General features: G+C 44.7%; 1 protein-coding gene across 2 annotated transcripts in view; it reads left to right on the forward strand.

Annotated features, from left to right (window-relative positions):
• The first annotated feature begins 3015 nt into the window (after positions 1 to 3015).
• The window catches only part of BMPR1A (bone morphogenetic protein receptor type 1A), a 215010-nt gene continuing 203981 nt past the window's right edge, over positions 3016 to 14044 (forward strand). Inside the window, exon 1 of one of the 2 annotated variants that reach the window (XM_077454608.1) lies at positions 3016 to 3159. The gene's annotated coding sequence lies outside the window, so the exon portion shown is untranslated. The remainder of the gene's footprint in view (positions 3160 to 14044) is intronic. The other variant, XM_077454610.1, reaches the window with a different exon arrangement.

Below are 14044 nucleotides of genomic sequence, written 5' to 3' on the forward strand. Positions count from 1 at the left end.
GGTCATGAGACCCAGCAGTCTCATTATATACCTCGGGGAGGCTTCTCCTCTTTCGAGAAGGGTGATGACTGCATTCTGGACTTTCACTACCTTCTCTGTTGGTAGGAATACCCTCTGTACCTTTAAGTCTATCAGGTAGCCTAGATACAGCTTGGACTGAGATGGTGTCAGTGAAGACTTCTCCCGGCTGACCATGCAGCCCAAGGTCTCCAGAGTCCCTAGCACGGTGTCTCTGTCTATCAAAGTTTGCGTCTGATCCACACTGTAGACCAGTAAATCGTCCAGGTAGGGTATCAAACCTATTCCCTGGAGATGCAAATATGCTACCACTTCGGCCATTACATTCGTGAAAACCCAGGGGTGCTCTGAACTGCCAGTGTTCTACCTTCTGCTGTATGCAAATCGTGAAGCGTAGGTATTTCTGGTGTTCGGGAGCAATGGTTATGTGTAGATATGCGTCTTTCAGGTCCAGAGTGACCATAAAAACTCCTGCCTGAAGATGTTTCCTTACTGAATAAATACTTTCCAGTCTGAACCTCTTGTGCAGTAAGTAACGGTTGAGTCCTCTCAAATTTATTATCAACCGAAATTTGCCCGAGGGTTTTGGAACCACAAACACGTGGGAGTAAAAGCCCTGGGCCAACTGACTGGCTGGTACTGGAGCAATAACCTCTTGCTCTGCCAGCTCTTGTATACTTCCCAGTAGACCCTCTGCCCTGGCCGGATCCCTGGGGAGAAAGGTAATAAGAAAATTCTGTGGGGGCAACCTCTGAAAATCTAGTCTGTACCCCTCTTTTAAGAGGCTTAAAATATATGGGCTCTGCGTAACCTTCTCCCACTTGGAAAGGAACCTGCAGAGCCTTGCGCCTACCTTTATGGTGGCGTCATTTGGCTTCCTTCTGAGAAGCTCCGGAACCGGAAAAAAGGATTGCACTTTTTTTCTTTCCCTTTCCAAGATTCCACTTCTTCCTCTGGTCACTTCTCCCCTTATGTTGAGTCTTTGACTGGGGGGCCACAAAAAAATCTCTTGCCCCTTTCCCTTTTGGGCTTCACTGGGAACTTCTTTCCCCTCTCAATAGACTGGGACAGGACCTGATCCAAAAATGAACCAAACAGCAGAGAGCCCTCAAAGGGAATCCCGCATAAACGAGATTTGGAAGTGAAATCTCCATCCCAGGTTTTTACCCATAGGGCCCTCCTGGCGGAGTTTAGAAGTGCTGCTGACTTAGCCGTGGTTCTGACAGTCTCCACCGCTGCATCTGCCACATACGTTATTGCTTTGCTGATTACCTCCAGCGAGTCTACAATTCCTTTAGTCTCTTTGCTACGCGAGACATGTTCCATCAACCTGCCAAGCCAGGCGTCTGCATTTCGGGGTATGCCCCCTAGTGTGCTCTTTACCCTGCTCCCTACTGTGTATAGTTTGTATCCTGCTCCCTACTGTGTATAGTCTGTACTCTGATCCTCACTGTGTACAGTCTGTACCCTGCTTTTCACTGTGTGTAGTTTGCCTCCTGCTCCTCACTGTGTGTAGTCTGTACCCTGCTTCTCACTGTGTGTAGTCTGTACCCTGCTTCTCACTGTGGGTAGTCTGTACCCTGCTCCTCACTGTGTACAGTCTGTACACTGCTCCTCACTGTGTACAGTCTGTACACTGCTCCTCACTGTGTGTAGTCTGTACCCTGCTCCTCACTGTGTGTAGTCTGTACCCTGCTCCTCACTGTGTACAGTCTATACCCTGCTCCTCACTGTGTGTAGTCCGTACCCTGCTCCTCACTGTGTGTAGTCCGTACCCTGCTCCTCACTGTGTGTAGTCTGTACCCTGCTCCCTACTGTGTATAGTCTGTAGCCTGCACCTCACTGTGTGTAGTCTGTCCCCTGCTCCCTACTGTGTATAGTCTGTAGCCTGCTCCTCACTGTGTGTAGTCTGTACCCTGCTCCTCACTGTGTGTAGTCTGTACCCTGCTCCTCACTGTGGGTAGTCTGTACCCTGTTCCTCACTGTGTGTAGTCTGTAGCCTGGTCCTCACTGTGTGTAGTCTGTAGCCTGCTCCCTACTGTGTATAGTTTGTAGCCCGCTCCTCACTGTGTGTAGTCTGTTCCCTGCTCCTCACTGTGTACAGTCTGTACCCTGCTCCTCACTGTGTGTAATCTGTACCCTGCTCCTCACTGTGGGTAGTCTGTACCCTGTTCCTCACTGTGTGTAGTCTGTAGCCTGGTCCTCACTGTGTGTAGTCTGTAGCCCGCTCCCTACTGTGTATAGTTTGTAGCCCGCTCCTCACTGTGTGTAGTCTTTTCTCTGCTCCTCACTGTGTACAGTCTGTACCCTGCTCCTCACTGTGTACAGTCTGTACCCTGCACCTCACTGTGTGTAGTCTGTGCCCTGCTCCCTACTGTGTATAGTCTGTAGCCTGCTCCTCACTGTGGGTAGTCTGTACCCTGCTCCTCACTGTGGGTAGTCTGTACCCTGCTCCTCACTGTGGGTAGTCTGTACCCTGTTCCTCACGTGCTCCCTACTGTGTATAGTTTGTAGCCCGCTCCTCACTGTGTGTAGTCTGTTCCCTGCTGCTCCTCACTGTGTACAGTCTGTACCCTGCTCCCTACGGTGTATAGTCTGTACCCTGCTCCTCACTGTGGGTAGTCTGTACCCTGCTCCTCACTGTGTACAGTCTGTACCCTGCTCCCTACTGTGTGTAGTCTGTACCCTGCTCCTCACTGTGTACAGTCTGTACCCTGCTCCCTACTGTGTGTAGTCTGTACCCTGCTCCTCACTGTGGGTAGTCTGTACCCTGCTCCCTACTGTGTATAGTTTGTACCCTGCTCCTCACTGTGGGTAGTCTGTACCCTGCTCCTCACTGTGATACCTCATCATAGCGGAAGGCACCTTTTGAGGTGAGACAATACAAGGCAGCAATGAGTGGGTTAATCGTTTTCCTTTCATTGGCGGTAGACTGGGAGACGTCACCGCATGCGTGCCTCAGTCCCGAGTGTAGTGCGTGGCGGGGGCGTGCACGGATCTGCGGGAGCGCGCACTGGGAGGTGTGAGGTATTCGGGCAGGCGGCAGCGGAGGTGGTTGTGGCGGAGAAGAGTGTCAGGAGAACGGAGAGGATTTGTCGGTGTTGCTGTGTGAGTGTCGGACATGGAGGCCGGGAGGAGCGGGTAGGTGAGGGGAAAGAGGGAGGGGGTTCTCCGTCTTGTCCTCTATGTAGGTATGTGGCGGCGGGCCTGCGCTGGCTTGTTGTGTTTGTATTGTGTCCTTCTCCAGATCCGTGTATCCTCTTCTCTGATTGGTCAGCGTACATCCCTTCTACCTTCTCATCCATCTCACAGGCTATTCCCTCCCCTGGTCACAAGTTCTCTATTGTTTCTGGAGGAAAGTTGTGTCTTCATGCAGAGCAGAGAGGACATTCCATCCTGGAATAGTCCCAATGTCTATGGATGGGAAGGGTACATCTAATGTCATGTCACCTGTGCCCTGCTGGGGGACATTGCTCTCACTTCCTGTCCTGGTGACCACACAGGAAGATCTCACCCCATGGGATACAGAAACCTTTGGGGTCCTGCTTAGGGCCGCTCACATCGGGCATTGCAACACAGGATTTTGAAAATGCAGATTTTTTTTTTTTTTTTGGTGTCTTTTTAATGCATTTTTAAAAATGCAATTCTTAATGCATTTTGTATGTTTTTATGCCTCGTCATCTGGGAAAAAGATTGATTGGGACACAAATGCACAGTACACTTTTATGCTGGATTCACACCTATGCATTTTTAGTCCTTTTTGCATTTTGCAGATTTGTACTACAGAACACCTTCCATAGGAAACAATGTTAAATAGACTGTAGTAAAAATCTGCAAAAAGCACTAAAAAGTGTGAATCCAGCATTATTGATCATAATGTAAGTTGTAGAGGTGCACCCAAAATTAGTTTTAAAATCGGTGTGTATATATATATATAATCGGGGTGGATTTGATTTAAATGGGTTGTGAGGGGGGGGGGGGAAATCTGACAGTGCCGGCCCCCTCAGCCCCGTTTTACTTACCTGACCCCTCGAAAATTCCACGCTCGTTTCCGACATCCTCTTCACCGCTCAGCCTGGCCACTGATTGGCTAGAATGGATGGATTGAAAGCAGCGCAGCCATTGGCTCGTGCTGCTGTCAATCACATCCAATGACGTGGCGCACCGGGGGGGGGCGGGCCAAGTGATACAGCGAGCCGCTATAGCCGCCGGTGTTCTGTCAAAAACTGTCCAGCCATCAGATAGTGTCCAGCCCGTACTGTGCAGCACTTGCGCAGTACGGAGGAGAAGGAGACTCTGAAAGTCTCTGAGGATTGGCACACTGAGTCCAGGTGCAAGCCCCACCATCTAAGGACATACGGTATGCACATAGTAACAGGGCCCCTCGCGGGCTCGCTTTGCTCCCCATGCTTTGGGCACGGCCTTGCTTCGCTCGGCTATTATTTATTCTAACTCTATGTCCACTTGGATGGTGGGGCTTGAACCTGGACTCACGGCGCAGGCGCCGTTCATCTTTGGAGACTTTCGGCATGTCCTTGTCCTCCGTACTGCGCACGCACACTACAGGTCAGACACTATGTGATGGGGGATACTATTGGACACGTCAGCGGCTGTATCACGGGAGCGTGCCCGCAAGTACTTTCCACCATGCGAGGGAGCTCGCATGAATGTGAGAAGTACTTGCGGGGGGAAGCCGAGACAACCGCTGAGGGACCCCAGAAGACCAGGTTTGGGGCCACTCTGTGCAAAACGAGCTGCACAGTGGAGGCAAGTATAACATGTATGTTTAAGAAAAAAAAAATCCCTTTACAACCACTTTAAATCACTAGTAAAATAGCTTGATTTAACCCGTTCACGAGCAGCTCGCGTACATTTACTGCAGCACAATGGCACCGCTGTGCGAAACCCCACGTGTATATATACACTGGGTTCCTTTAAGAGCCGCCAGAGGGTGCGCGCCCGCTGTGCGTGGTTATGATCGATGCCGACGGCACCAGTACAGGAATTTGTGTGTGTAAACACCCTGCTCCTCATTGGACAGGGATACACACAAATCCCTGTGCTGTCAGAGGAGAGGAGACATGTTTGTTCCTAGTAAGTAGGAACATCGACATGTCTCCTCTCTTCCTCAGTCCTATCCCCATACAGTTAGAACACACATTTAACACCTTGATCGCCTCCTAGTGTTAACCCCTTCCCTACCAGTGTCATTTACACAGTAATCAGTGCATTTTATAGCACTGATCGCTGTATAAATGTCAATGGTCCCAAAAATGTGTTGGATCTGTCCACCGTAATTTCACAGTCCCGATTAAAAATCGTCGCCATTACTGGTAAAAAAATGACCTAAATCCCCAATTTTTTTTTTATAGATGCTATAACTTTTTCGCAAATCAATGTAGGCTTATTGCGATAATTTATTTTTTACCAAAAATATGTAAAAATACATATCAGCCAAAACTGATAGTGTCAGATTACCGCCATTACTAATAACAAAAACAAAACAAAAAAACATATCTTTCTTTTAGTTTGTAGGCGCTATAACTTTTGTGCAAACCTATCAATATACGCTTATTGTGATTTATTTTTTTTTTTTTCCCAAAAATACTCGACTATAAATAGAGTATATATTGGCCTAAACTGACAAAGTTTGTTTTTTAAAAATTTTTTGGGGATAAGTATTATAACAAAAAGTAAAAAAAAAATTGTGTATAGCGCAAAAAAATAAAAACCGCAGAGGTGTTCAAAAGAGAGCTCTATTTGTGGGGGAATAAAAGGACGCAAAGAGCAACTGTCATCTCTCCCCTCACTTAAATGGGACACCTGGTGATGTGGAAGTGACACAACAAGGTGAGGGACGTGGCAGCAGCGGGTGAGTGGATGCCCACCAACAGGCGCTGCCATGATGGATCTGAAATGACAGATGCTCTTTACATGCTCTTTACATGTAAGGACTTAATCTTGCTGGTAGTTAGACTCTAATATTTTCAAACATGAAATGAAGATTTCCTATTTAGAATAAGCTGTCAGGTTAGTAAAACAGTGATATCAGAACCGATTCAATCATACAGTTTGTTGTTTACACAGATTTGCAAAACAATGGGATAAAGGAATATTCCTGTTCTTTGTCTTATCTCATGGTTACTGTGAAATTGTATGCCTCAATGCGGTGTATGTTATCTCAGCTTGCAGTGTTTGGATTCATTGAATGAGTTTATCAAAAATGTAAATATTGCAGAATATACAACTTCATGCTACATAACTAAGATCCATTTCATGCTGAATAAACAAAATTATTAATGTACCTTAAACTATATTTGCATTTTATTGAAATAAATTTGATTAAAAGTAAAACCATTTTTTTTTTTTTTTTAATCATTGATTTCTATCTATCCTGAAATGTAATACAATCCTAACCAAGGTTCTAATGCTATCCTGTTAAAAACAAAAACCGTTTTGCTTGGATTGTGATAGATATCAACAGATCTATTTTAAGAGCAAGGGATATAGAGGTATCTTTTGACATTATCAAGATACCCCCACTTCTTAGGTGACTGTTCACACCAGATGTGATCAATGCATGCCAGCACACACTAGATGTGATCAATGCATGCCAGCACATAAAGATTGTAGAAGCAGCTCACTCCAGTGTGTTGTGTTGTCCTGTGCTGATAAAGAAAAGGTACAAAAACATGCCCCATTTTCTTTTTTTTTTTCCCCCCATGCAACATATATATGAACACTGCAACACACAAGTCAAAACAGCAGGGTGGATAAAATTGATGCAAAAATGATCAGATTTATTTTAATAAAGTGCTTTTGTAGTAAAAATCTATTTTAAGATGCATTTTAGTTTATGCAGCATGAATGGAGCTTATGTACCATGAGGCTGTATATTCTGCAATATTTAAATTTTTGGTAAACTCTTCCAATGAATGCAAGCTGAGATAACATGCGCTGTTTTGCAAATCTTTGTACACTACAAATTGTATGATTGAAGACAAATGCATCTGTAGCAGGCTTGAAGTGTGAGGAGGAAGGACAAGCATGAAAGTGAAACCTTCTAAGCAGCTTATAAACATTGATCTTTCTGCACATAGCTTGAAGTGCTTTATTCCTCCCTTGAGGAGCACAATGGCAGCAGGCCGTAAAAGAGACCCAGTTTGGCAATATTTATATAATATGTTGTTATTGTTTTAATTTAAATAAATTAATTTTAGTAGTTCTCCAACTACGTGGTGTTAACCTTTTTTAACTGCTTGCTGACCAGCCACCACAGTTTTACTGCAGCAGAATGGTACGGCTGGGCGAAACATTACCTTAGGTCGCTTCGCCTTTTGGTCATTATGCGCACACCCGCAGCATGTGCCCGGAGCTGATGCGAGTGCCTGGTGGGCACGATGATCCCTGAGCACCCGCTTTCATTTGTGACAGATCAAGAACTGGTATCTGTGTTTGTAAACTCATGAATATATAACGGTCTCTCAGGGGAGAGGAGACAGATTGTGTATTCATACAAAGTATGAATCTCTCTCTCCTCTCTCCTCTCTCCTCTCTCCTCTCCCCTCTCCCCTCTCTCCTCTCTCCTCTCCTCTCTCCCCTCTCCCCTCTCCCCTCTCTCTCGTAGGCAGGATGGGGTCCCCGTGCCCAGAAGAGATGAAGTTACTGCCCCCAGATGAGAAGGGGTCCCTGTCCCCTGGGGGGAGATGGAGGGGGTATGTAGTGGGGGATGGGGTCTTGTCACTCATCATGACCAAGCTGTAGGTAGGCACTCATCCATGTTGGCCTGGGCTCCATCCAGTGTGCTGGACGGGCGATCAGCATATCTCCAAGAAAGACCTTTCATCATCTGTGTATGAGGGGGGCTGGCAGACAAGCCTGCAGTGTCTTCCGGGGAGCTCTCATAGGGCTGCACTCATCTGTGTGCTTAAAGTTTGTTTACCCGGGAGAAGTATGCATTGCAGTGTGGGGGGGGGGGGGGGGGGCAGGACTCTGGCCGGGGAGAACAGACATCGGACTGAGCGGCAATGCATGGAGCAGGAGAGGGGTACTCTGAGGAGCCGGCCGAGGACACAGGTCATGCGGGGAATGCACAACTAAAGAGCAGCCAGTGCGATAGTCGAGCATGGAGCTCTGCTAGTCACCCTCCACCTCCAGCCACCCGTGTGCATGGTGCACTGGTAACCCTAGATGCCTATGCTGCTGCTGGCCATATGTAGAGGGGGCTGCATGGGCCCCCTGCATCACAGGGCCCAGTTGCGGTCATGACTGCTGCACCCCCTATAGTTATGCCCCTGTTTATATGTAAGTATTAAAATGCAGTGCTTGGTAAAACAGGCATCATAACACACATTTGTTGATGTGAATGGCCCTGAATTCTCTATAAAAGTATAGGATTTTAGCAAACTAAACTCTAGTCTTCCTCAATTGTAAGAAATGGAGCAGGAAGTAGGAGTGTGTGTGGAGGTACTGGTAATACATTCTTTTGGGCCAGGTAAGATTATCTGGTATGCACATATTTGTATGAAAATACCGGTATATTCATGAGTACAGCTGACAGACATGGCTCCAGAACTGCGACTCTCAAAAGGCAGCATGTTTACCCTGAGGTGTAGTCCTCTGCAGGAAGGAATCAGAAAAATGTACAAGTCTAATAAATGACATGGGAAGCTATTCTACATAAGTGCGTTTGGTGTTTTAAAACATTTGCGGTTTGTTTTGAAAACATTTATACACACAAGGTTAACATACACAGCAGTGGGTGATAATGTGACCCATGACAAGAATTCTTGTGGTAAACATTTGACTTTTATATAAAAACATGTTAGGGGTGAAATTATACTTACCTGCTGCTTTTATGTCTTCATCTGTGCAGCCTCATACCTTGTTTATACAGAGACACCTAGATGAGCATCTGTGGATTCTTCTCCTGTCCATGGACAAAATAACATTTTACACCCTGGAATGTTTTCATTTTGTTTTTTAGTTGGACCTTTTATTATACTCCGCTACTCATGCAGTTAAACTTGATCAAATATGTTGAATATTATAGCTATTATATATTGACTTGGCCCCTGTTCACATTGGGGCTATTTGACATGTCAAATCGCAGCCTATTGCTGCCAATGGCATGGTCCGAATCCAGAGTTCCCGCACTGCATTTGGCTACATTGTGGAAGACTTTAATAGACATCTGTGCATGAACCTGCATAGATGTCTTTCAAGTCGCACTCACAATGAAATGTGTGCTGAACTTGTACAATTTCAAACCTGCCTCCATTGTGTACGTACCCTAACTGCACTGAAGTGAATCTGTTGGCTTTTGCGGAAATCACTATATAATTGATTACAGCTGAACCGAATAATCTGATTAAATGACCTGTGGTTATGACATCACTCTTTAGGCCTCATGCTCACTGTATGTTTTCTAAACTCTGCTAGAAGCCTTCCTCTTGGCAGCAGCATTTTTGCCAAAAAATAAATACGCCTGAGACTTATTAAAGTGTGTGTTTACCGCATAAATGTTTGGGTGTTTTTTTCATTCCATTGGCCAGAATTTTTTATTTTTTTCTGATTAGTAAAGTGGTCTCAGACCCCTTTCATACTGGGGCGTTTTTCAGGTGCTTTAGACCCCTTTCACACTGCAGTGTTTTACCGTCTGATTTGCAGCGCATTTCGGGCACTAGCGGGGCGCTTTTACCCCCGCTAGCGACTGAGAAAGGGTTAAAACCGCCCCCAATATGCCACAATAGTGGCGTTTTGCCAGCGGTAATGCAGCGCTGCCCCATTGATTTCAATGGGGAGGAGCGGTAAACACACCGCTCCTTCACTGATCCAAAGAAGCTGCTGGCAGGGCTTTTCCTGACGTCCTGCCAGTGCAATGCTCCAGTGTGAAAGCCCTCACGCTATAGCACCTGCAGAACGCCCTCGGTGTGAAAGTGGTCTTAGCGTTTAAAAAAGCACCTGTAAAGCGCTTGGAAGAAGCCTCATCTGCAATCCCAATGTGAAAGCCACAGTGCTTTCACACTGGGGCGTTTTTTCAGGTGTGTGTGATGTCATTGTGTCTTTAGCCAGACACAGCGATGGAGCCTGTGATACCTGGAAATAACTCAGATGCATCGCTGGGCAGAGCAGTGTGTCGGGACCGCTGCGGGGGCTTAGATTTAAGGTGATTATTTCATAATGAGCTAGTATGCTATGCATACTAGCTCGCTATGCCTTTTGCTTTTTAGTTTACAACAACTTTAATATGAATTGGTTAATCTTTTAGCCATGCTGTACTTACCCCATTTTTTTAATTTTATTTTTCTACCCAAACTCTGCTGCTCCTGGAAGCACTGGCAGTGTGTTTGTTTCTTGCCTCTAAACACAACTAAAAGCCTGTGTATGCACGGACATAAAGGCCAACATACAGGAGAGTTTAGATGCAGAAGAAAAATGCCATATGCCCCCAGAAGCAGGCTATAAAAATGTCTGTTTTTTCAAGTGCTGCAGCAGTATAGTCTGCATAAAATGTGGCTGCCAACTGTTGCTTTGGGTTAAGGTCTATGGCTAGTTTAAAAAGAGTGTCCATACCTCTTCAGGCTGGATTCACGTCATTCTGTGTGCATTTTCATGCATTCGTTGCTCTGCGCTGGTGTATCAACATGCCATTCCCATCAAAAGACCCCAGAATGTATGTTGAAGGATAAACAAAAAATAGACTTGGCTTTTTTTGCACAATATACAGCACAAATGTGAAATAGCAATGCTAAAAATAACAAACCCATGAAAATGCAGCTGCGTGCCTTAAAACACGTGGAAGTGAGCAGCCCCTAAAGACCTGTTCTCACTAGCCTGCTTTTTACCATGTGTAGTGCAATGATCTAAGGTGCCATCCACTATGCTCCGAAAAATGCAGTGTGTTTGCATTATTTCTGTGCTGCATATCACACCGACATTGGGGTGTGAACAGGACACACAGAAAACAATTGTTTTTTGTTTGTCCTTGCTGTGACTGATTATCCAATGCAGGTCATTGCACATGCTGTGAAATAGCCCTAGAAAGAATGAATTAGAGCTGTAGCAGAATGTCTGCATTTTTCCCGAACTCTGTTTTCTAACCACTGATAAACTAGGTGATAAAGCATTCTGTTTCTGCATTTCACAGTGAAATCAAATTTTGATGATACATTTAGCATAGGCTTCATTGCCAAAATTTAAGTCTTTGGCTTACAGACAACACTGCCTCCTTCAGGCTGCATCTTCATCTGCAGTGCCACATGAGGTGATAGTTGCTGCTGTTTTATCCTGATTGGAGTACAAATTAATTTGTTTTACCAACCCTTCTCTTTCTGCGGTGTGACTTGGGGAAGGGGGGCCAAGCACACAAAGACTCTTATCCAATTGGCATTGTTTTCTTATATCTTTGGTCTTGGCAGCATCTGTTATTACTGATCATCCCTCCCCCCTCTCCATTTACATGACCAGAAACTTTCTGATGAGTTAAATATTCACTTGGCCTGAGGAGTGTCAGATTGTGCATGCACGTCTCATGTGGCCAAGCAAAACCATAATGGAAACAATTCTCATTGATAATAGATAAAAGCAGTGTTTTGTCAGTGTAGGAAGTAACTTTTTTAAATGTGTGTTCATTTTTTTTTCCGTTTTGAATAGAGTGGATATGGATTACATCACCTGTCAAGTTTTTACTACTGTCTGTGCCGGGGTTGATTTGATTTTAAATCATGATTAAAATCCCTAGTAAAAAGGCTTGATTTAAATTAACTTTTTTTTTTAAATCATAGTTTTTAACAACTTCAGCCCTGGAAGGATTTGCCCCCTTCCTGACCAGGCCATTTTTTTGCGATACGGCACTGTATCGCTTTAACTGACAATTGCACCATCGTTTTTGTTTTGTTTTCTACCAGTAATGGCGTCAATCTGCGCCATTTTTTTTATTATATTGGGACTGTGACATTGCGGCGGACAGATCGGACAATTGAGACTTTTTGGGACCATTGACATTTATACAGCGATCAGAGCTAAAAATAACCGCTGATTACTGTATAAATATCACTGGCAGGGAAGTGGTTAACACTAGGGGCCGATCAAGGGTTTAAATGTATTCCCTCACTGTGTGTTCTAACTGTAGGGAGATGTGAGTGACTAGAGAATGAGACATATCGTTGTTCCTACTTAGTAGGAACACACGATCTGTCCCCTCTCCCCTGACAGAACCTGGGTTGGTGTAAAGGGATTTGTGTGTTTGCACACACACACACACACACACACACACACACACACACACACACACCCCCCCCTGTTCTCGTTCTGTTACAAGCGATCGCGGGTGCCCGGCAGATATTGCGCCCACCAGGCACTTGCATTGGCTCCAGGGACATGCTGCACGAGCGCCTGCAGTAGCGTCTTAAAGAGCTACCTATGGCGATTTGCACAGTAGAACTGCGGCGGCTGGTAGGCTAGCAGTTAACGACTAACTGTCATCTCTGTCCCTCAGCAGATCCTCCTCTGATCCGCTGTTGACTCACGACAGTCCCATTCACTTTAATGGGATGGCTGGTGATGCGTCAGTGACACACAAAAAGGTGGGGGAACTGGATGCCCACTAACGGGTGCTGCCATGATCTGAAATGACAGGTGCTCTTTAAATGTACGGACTTCTTGCTGGTAGTTAGACTCTTTAATATTTACAAACAAAATAAAGGTTTCCTGTTTAGAATAAGCTGTCAGGTGATATCAGAACCTATTCAATCATACAGTTTGTAGTGTACATAGATTTGCAAAACACTGGGATAAAGGAATATTCCTGAACTCTGTCTTATCTCCTGGTTACTGTGAAATTGTGTGAATGCATTAATGCAGTGCTTGTTATCTCAGCTTGCAGAGCTTGGATTCGTTGAGTTTACCGATGTAAATATTGCAGAATATACAGCCTCATGCTACATTACCAAGCTCTATTTCATGCTGAATAAACAAAATTGTTAATGTACCGGTATCTTAAATAGAAATCTATCTTTAGATTTTTACACCAAAAGCATTTTATTAAAATTGATATAAATCAATTTGTCACAAAAATAGTAATACAATGAAATGCATAAATTTTGTATGCTCTGATCCATTTGATTTGTTGGAGGCAGCAAGAATTATAGAAATTTGGTGTTTTTTTTTTTTTTAAATTTATTTTTATTTGGTATTAGCTCGATCAGCTTTTTTAGTAGTTTTGAGTGCTTTTATTCATTGAGTTTTTATAAAAATTTGGGATTATTATTTATTTTTTTGTCGAGAATGAGTAAGGGTTTGTGAAGTGTGAAAATCAAGTTCCATTAAAGGATTCCATTGCGCCTGTTTTTACTGCTGTGCTGGTTGGCCTGTAGACACAGTGACTATAAATTCATGGAATTTCTCTTTGTTGACCTGTTCTGTTGTGCAGGTATCGATTTGCTGTTAGATAGCAGCAGTGATAGAGGAGTAATAAATTCATCAAAGGACTCCATATTGTTGCAGTGGTTTAAGCAGTCAGTGGGGAATTTGTGCTTTATCTGCCTTGTGTTCTTCTCATTTCTCAGGCTGCAAAGTCTTGATATGTTCATAGAACCTTCTGTATGCAAACACAAATGCAGCATCTTGAAGTACACCTGTGTTAAAGCCGTATAGGGGCTTTGAATGCTGACTTTCCCTTCTGATAATACTCGTGAGTAGCTTTGTGGTTTAAAACCATATTAAACCCAAAGCCAAAAAATGTAATATATTGCAACTTACCAATCGTTAGGTTTCTTAACCACTTGCCGACCGGCTCCTATACATATACGTCGGCACTTTGAAGATGGATATCTCGGTAACGGCAGCTGCCACAACCGAGATCCATATTTTCAGGAGCTGGTGCTATTTACGATAATGGTGGTCTTTGTGGCGCTGTCCCGAGCCTTCTGCCGCTTACCGGAGGCAATTGGGTCTTCTCTGTGCCTGGGTATGGAGACGAGTGAGGCTAAGATGGCTCCCACCTGTCTCCATACCATAGGAGGGC

Source organism: Lithobates pipiens, unplaced genomic scaffold, assembly GCF_037356315.1.
Source record: "Lithobates pipiens isolate NorthernLeopardFrog02 unplaced genomic scaffold, aLitPip1_a1.2 Scaffold_25, whole genome shotgun sequence".
Taxonomy (NCBI): domain Eukaryota; kingdom Metazoa; phylum Chordata; class Amphibia; order Anura; family Ranidae; genus Lithobates; species Lithobates pipiens.